This window comes from Amphiura filiformis, chromosome 18 (assembly GCF_039555335.1).
Source record: "Amphiura filiformis chromosome 18, Afil_fr2py, whole genome shotgun sequence".
In the NCBI taxonomy this organism is placed as follows: Eukaryota; Metazoa; Echinodermata; class Ophiuroidea; order Amphilepidida; family Amphiuridae; genus Amphiura; species Amphiura filiformis.
The window spans coordinates 10193031-10199030 of record NC_092645.1 but is presented as its reverse complement, the minus strand read 5'-3'; the positions used below and the strand labels follow the sequence as shown (position 1 = coordinate 10199030).

Genomic DNA, 6000 nt, shown 5'->3' with positions numbered 1-6000 from the left:
TTAGTATTAGAGTCAGTGTTGTGTTTAGTTAGGGTTAAGATTATTCGACTAATTTTCGACTAACTAGAATTAGTCATACAAGATACAATTTTTATATTCAAGGAAAATATACAAGATATAATTTTTGTATTCAAGGAAAATAAATGACTAATTATTTATTGAAAATCAGATTTTGGAAAAAAATTAAATCACGATAATAATTCTTATTCTTTACAAATTGAATATTATAAGTCATGAAAATATGTTGAAGTGAATCAAATTAATGTGAAATGATATTACTGTTCTTTTAGCATTATAAATACATTATTTCAGCATTATTTTCTCTTGAATACAAAAATTATATCTTGTATGACTAATTTTAGTTAGTCGAAAATAACCTTTTTTGACTAACTTACGTTTACAGTGTAGGTTATGTTAGGGTAAGTTTAGGGATAAAGTAAGGATGATGGTTTGCATCAAAGTTATTGGGTTTTCGGACTAATGACCTTTCGTGCTTTGTAACCCGTTAAATGAACAAACATAGAAGCAGAAAACAAACAAATCCTAAACGGAAAGGATTGAAAAGAAAAATCTGAAAAGAGTTCATATTGAAAGCTATCTTGCCACGAAATAAAATATACCGCAAAAATACTAACGAACTTTAGGCCGTATAAAATTAATGTTTTGGTTCTCGTCCAGAGGATTTTCATGAATTGATGAGGGAGGGAGGTGTTTTTTTTTTTTTTTTTCAATGTAAAATTAGCATTGTCAGTAGTTTTCGGTCTTCTCCAACAGTGCTCGAGGAAACGATGAGGCCCTTTTTTTTTTTTCAAATGTGAGATTCTGAGGATAAACCCTCTAGAGTTCCACAAAAGACTTGGAAGTGATGCTTGTTCTCTAATAAACTTATTTATATGTATGAAGATTTCATAAATCATTCCAAAGTCTAAAAAATTGAAAAATCTAAAAAAAAAAAAAAAAAAATCTGACAAATCCCAGAAATTGAGGAGGAGGGACGAGAACCAAAATATTAATTTTACACGGCCTTAACAGAATTCATCGCAACCAAAGGAAACGCCCAATAAAGGGAGGGTTGGATGAACTTGCACTTGATTCCTTTGTTGCTTGGCGACTGCTCTATTGTTCGTTTGTGTTGATATTCATCCAAGCAGTAAGATGAATGAGTCGTACAGGTTATACTAAGTGTATCCTTGATTTTGACCTGAAAGAACAAACCCAAAGACGATATCTTGCACTTCCCACAATGCATTTCTTCCATTTCAATTTTCTGTACTGATTTACGGTCTCGTGATCTAGTGCAACATGGGTCGCGTCGATAGTGACACAAAGTAAACATCTCAACAAAAATAACTAACCCCCTTAAATAATGACCATTATTCAACAACGGTTGATTGTATTACAAATCTGTAAAATGCGTTGGAAGCAGAATTTATTTCTGCACATTTTGACATCTCATTTGTAGCAATTGACTAAAATAATATTGACGTCACAGCGTATATTTAAATCAATGTAGCACAAGATTTGAAAGTTGCAGTAAATTCTATTAATTTTGCATTCAGTGTAATGGAAGGAAATCTGTGTGATGATATCTGAGTGTTTTTGTATTGTAAGAATTTGTATGTAAGTGCAACTTTCAAATCTGGACCTCACTACATTTAATTGACCGGTGTTTTATTGTTTTCTGGGCTATCGTATCAAATGAGGTGTCAAAATGCGCAGAAATAAATTCTGCTTCCAACGCATTTTACAGATTTGCAATACAATAGCCCTTTTTGAATAATGGCCATTATTTAAGGGGGTTAGTAAGGTGATGCGTCATGTTGCAAAGGATTCTGGGAAGGGTAAGATATCTTCTCTGAAACCAACCGAGTGTAGAAATTCTGACACGATTTATGTCAAATTACAGCACAGGTACGTAGAGGAAAAGCAGTGTTGCCAACGAAGTATATTGTGCTAATTAGGTATATATCATGCTACTAATAACCATAGGAAACTAATATAATATAAGCCTATAATTTATTTGAGTTATGCCTGCAACATATCATAAAGGATGATCAAATTCGTATTGGTAGGAACATGTTGAAATTAAGTTTGAATTAAAATTTTAAACTTAAATAACTTAAAACGTGTATTTGTTTACATAACTGTATCTGGGTTGTTGTTGTTGGGTTTTTTTTTTTTTGGGGGGTTTGGGTTTTTTTATTTTTGTTTTGTTTTTGTTGTTGTTTGTTTTTTACAGAATATCGTTTATAACGTTTACAGAAATGTATTAAATAAATAAATCTCTTAAATTATAATTGTTTGGAGGCTCAAGTAATGTAAGCTGTTAAGCTCACAACGTCATTGTGTCTGTTTTCTGGCAACACTTTTCATACCAGATCTCCCAATTAAGTCCAAATTGTCTACCAAAGCTAATGTATTACTGTTTACTATACAGGTAACTAATATGGCTGACTAAGTAGGATATGGGCTGGGTAAATGGTAGTTAGCCATTAGCACCCAAAAAGCCAAATTAAGATAAAAATGTAATGGCGAGAATGAAATGGACGCCACTATGGATTATAATACTATTTGGAATAAATATATACTTTGTTAAAGGTAAGTAACAATAGTTTAAATGTAGTTTAAAAACTCTGATGGCACTAAAGTTTACAGGGGCAGTTAGGTGCAAGTCACACTACATAAAAGGACATTCACATAATCAGACTGTTCTTGGAGGAGAGACACACTGACATTTTGGGTCACTTCTGGGTCGATCCTTCATGTAATTATTTCGTGTAAGGTAATCCTAACTCTAACCCTAATCCTAACCCTAAGCATAATCCTAACCCTAATCTTAACCCTAATCATAACCCTAATGCTAACCCTAAACTAACCCTAACCTTAACCCTAACCCTAATTTCGTGTAAAATTACATGAAGGAATAACCCACTTCTGATGACAGCAACCGCCTGATGTGTGTTTTCATTTTTGTTCAAAATATTCAGGAAAAAGGGCATACTTCTATATAATTTTTATCCTCCATTTGAAAATTAAATATCTATCTGCTAGTGGTATTTAATGTGGAAATATGTTTGTGCTGTTTTATTAACACTTATAAGCTATTTTCCCAAATTATTTGTTTGTCTTAAGGGATCTGGAATGAGCGTTTTGAGCGTTTCGGCAGTATTTTTTGTGGGACATGAGAGCACATCAGACATATTTATTTGCATTCTGAATACGAAGAATGTCTTTCTGATATCAAATAATTTTCATTTTTTGAAATTCACGATATAATACAAATTTTATGACAAATTATTAAAATTTGATATTTTTCACATTTTTGTTATATAACAGTCCTCGAAGTAAATTTTATCCTCTTATGTTATCTTTTCAGAGGTGTAAGACTGAATCCCACAAACAATCATACTTCAACCGCATTGTTCCCTTGTGGAACCAGCTGCCTCTGGAAACCAGATTATCCAATTCCATTTCTTCTTTCAAATTTCAAGCTCTGGATTTTTGAAGTCTCAATTTTATTCAAAATTTGTTCCTTCTGATACCTGCACTTGGTTTTCCACTTGCCGTTGCCCAAATTGTAGGCCCATTTAAGGTCTTGCCCTGGCTTTCCATTCTTTTGCCAAATTATTTAGGTTTTTTCCTAGGTGGGATGGTTCTAGAGGTGAATTTACACCTGTTTATCCCAGCCTATTTGCTGGTCTTTTAACATGTTTTTTTTAAAAAAGCTTTTATATTATATTTTTCAAAATTTTGATGAGCAATAATGTTATACATGTATGTACCAGTGATGAAGTCTAATAAATAAATAAATAAATAAATATAAATTTAATGACATATTCTTAAAGTATATGTAACTGGGAGGAAAAGCCGACGATCAATTGAAAATTTTGACCTTTCATATTGAAGATATGGATTTTTTCCCAAAAGACCTAATTTATTTTGGTGTTTGGGAAAAAAATCCATATCTTCAATACGAAAGGTCAAAATTTCAATTGATCGTCGGCTTTTCATCCCACCTAATACACTTTAAGTCTAAAAATATCAGATTTATAAAGTTTACTTGAGTACTGTTAAATATCAAAAATATCAATTTTAATCATTTGCCATAAAATGTGTATTACATTGCGAATTTCAAAAAATCAAAATTATTTGATATCAGAAGGACATTCTTCGTATTCAGAATGCAATTCGATATGTTTGATGTGCTCTAATGTCCCACAATAAATACTGTCCAAACGTTCATACCCCACCCCTTAAAGCAATTGTTAAAATACTGAACCTTAATATAAATTCTATTTATTATGAATTTGACGACAAACTTGCGTTATTCATGTACATGCATACTACACTTAAAGTATATTTACTTGATACATGTACAGGTCGGGTCATTTAATCCAATACTAATAATATAAACAATAATATGATAAGTACCGTTTATACTAATGAGAGTTGATTCCACATTTCACGTCAACGGCATTAGTTTTTTCATTTGGCCAAAACATTCATTATTTTCATGAAAAAGTCAATTACCTGAAAAATTGAGCTGGAAAGCCCAATGTTTAATAGACATGCTCTTTTTATGGTTTCAGCCGTTTTTCCTAGTTGTATGGTTAGGGGATGTGTCAATAATGAAAATTTAAGGATTCCCTCGGCCTCACATGTTCACCTGGGAATTACAAAAATTGCAAACTTATTTTCATTTTAATCAAAAAAACTCGATTCTTTTCTTAATCTGTTGCAAAATGTCTGTAAAAATATCAAAGGATTAAAATCCCTTTGTTGATGGTCTTATATCAGCAAGATAGGTAATGTAGTAATAATAATAATGAATAATGAAAGAGTCAACCCGGGAGTCACCCTGTTTAAAACGTTTTTATAATGTTTTAATAACCCGACATTTAATGTTATTAAAACGTTTTATAACATTTTGTAACACTTGTAATTTAGTGTTTTTATAAAATGGTCTTTTGTTTTCAGTGTAAGGATACTTTTTTGTATACGCACTATAATATCTTAGTACAATGTAGACTATGTCATAGTCGATGTTTGAGATACAAATTGAAAATGTGTTATAATCATGACGAACGCATTCAGTTGAACTCGAAATTATACAGATGTTAATCACAAGTAAAGTATTCAGTATAAAAGAGTCATAATGTGTCCCAATTGATATTTTTAATATAACAGTCTTCGAAGTAAACTGTATAAATCTAATGATATGTACTTAAAGTGTATGGAGCTGGGAGGAAAAGCCGTCCACCATTTGAACATTTTGACATTTCGTGTTGAAGATATACCTATATGATGCAAACTATGTAGTAAAATAGTGTATAGTATTATGTACTCAGTATTGGTATCATTAAGTAATAGTCGTCTTAATGGTATTATTAAATTGGTTTTAGTCGAGCAATTTAATGGTACTTTAATTTTGGAATCCTGATGATATGTAATGATGATATTGTTAATGATGAACAACATAATATTGTCCCGTTGAAATAATTATTCAAAACATATTTATATGCGGAGTTGTCAGAGTTCCACCTGGAATTATGTTATAAACAATAACAATTACAAAGATAATAATAATAATAATAATAATAATAATAATAATAATAATAATAATAATAATAATAATAATAATAATAATAATAATAATAATAATTATTATCAACATATTCTCAGCTTAAAATGTGCATTTTTTTGTTTAAATTGCATATATGACACAAAACATGGTTCCTATATTAAATTGCGTATATTTTGCAATTTAAGCACCGGCGCAATAAGTATGCGCAGTAGATGTAGTCTTCTTCGCATGATAATTTTTGCATCATTTCGAGTAAATTACAGGCTCTATTATCAAACGTTCGGAAGAGTCTAAGAGTAATATTGGGCAAACCGTCTGCGACCGGAGGAGAATGCCAAGGGGTGTCAGATGTGTTTTGTGTTTATTGTCTCATGACATGCAATGCACACTGTTTATTCTATTCGATTTATTATTCC

At 31.1% G+C, this 6000-nt stretch overlaps 1 protein-coding gene across 1 annotated transcript in view; it reads left to right on the top strand.

The window, feature by feature from the left end:
- The first annotated feature begins 2414 nt into the window (after positions 1-2414).
- The window catches only part of LOC140139831 (uncharacterized), a 192548-nt gene continuing 188962 nt past the window's right edge, over positions 2415-6000 (top strand). The window contains exon 1 of the mRNA XM_072161575.1: positions 2415-2598. The gene's annotated coding sequence lies outside the window, so the exon portion shown is untranslated. The remainder of the gene's footprint in view (positions 2599-6000) is intronic.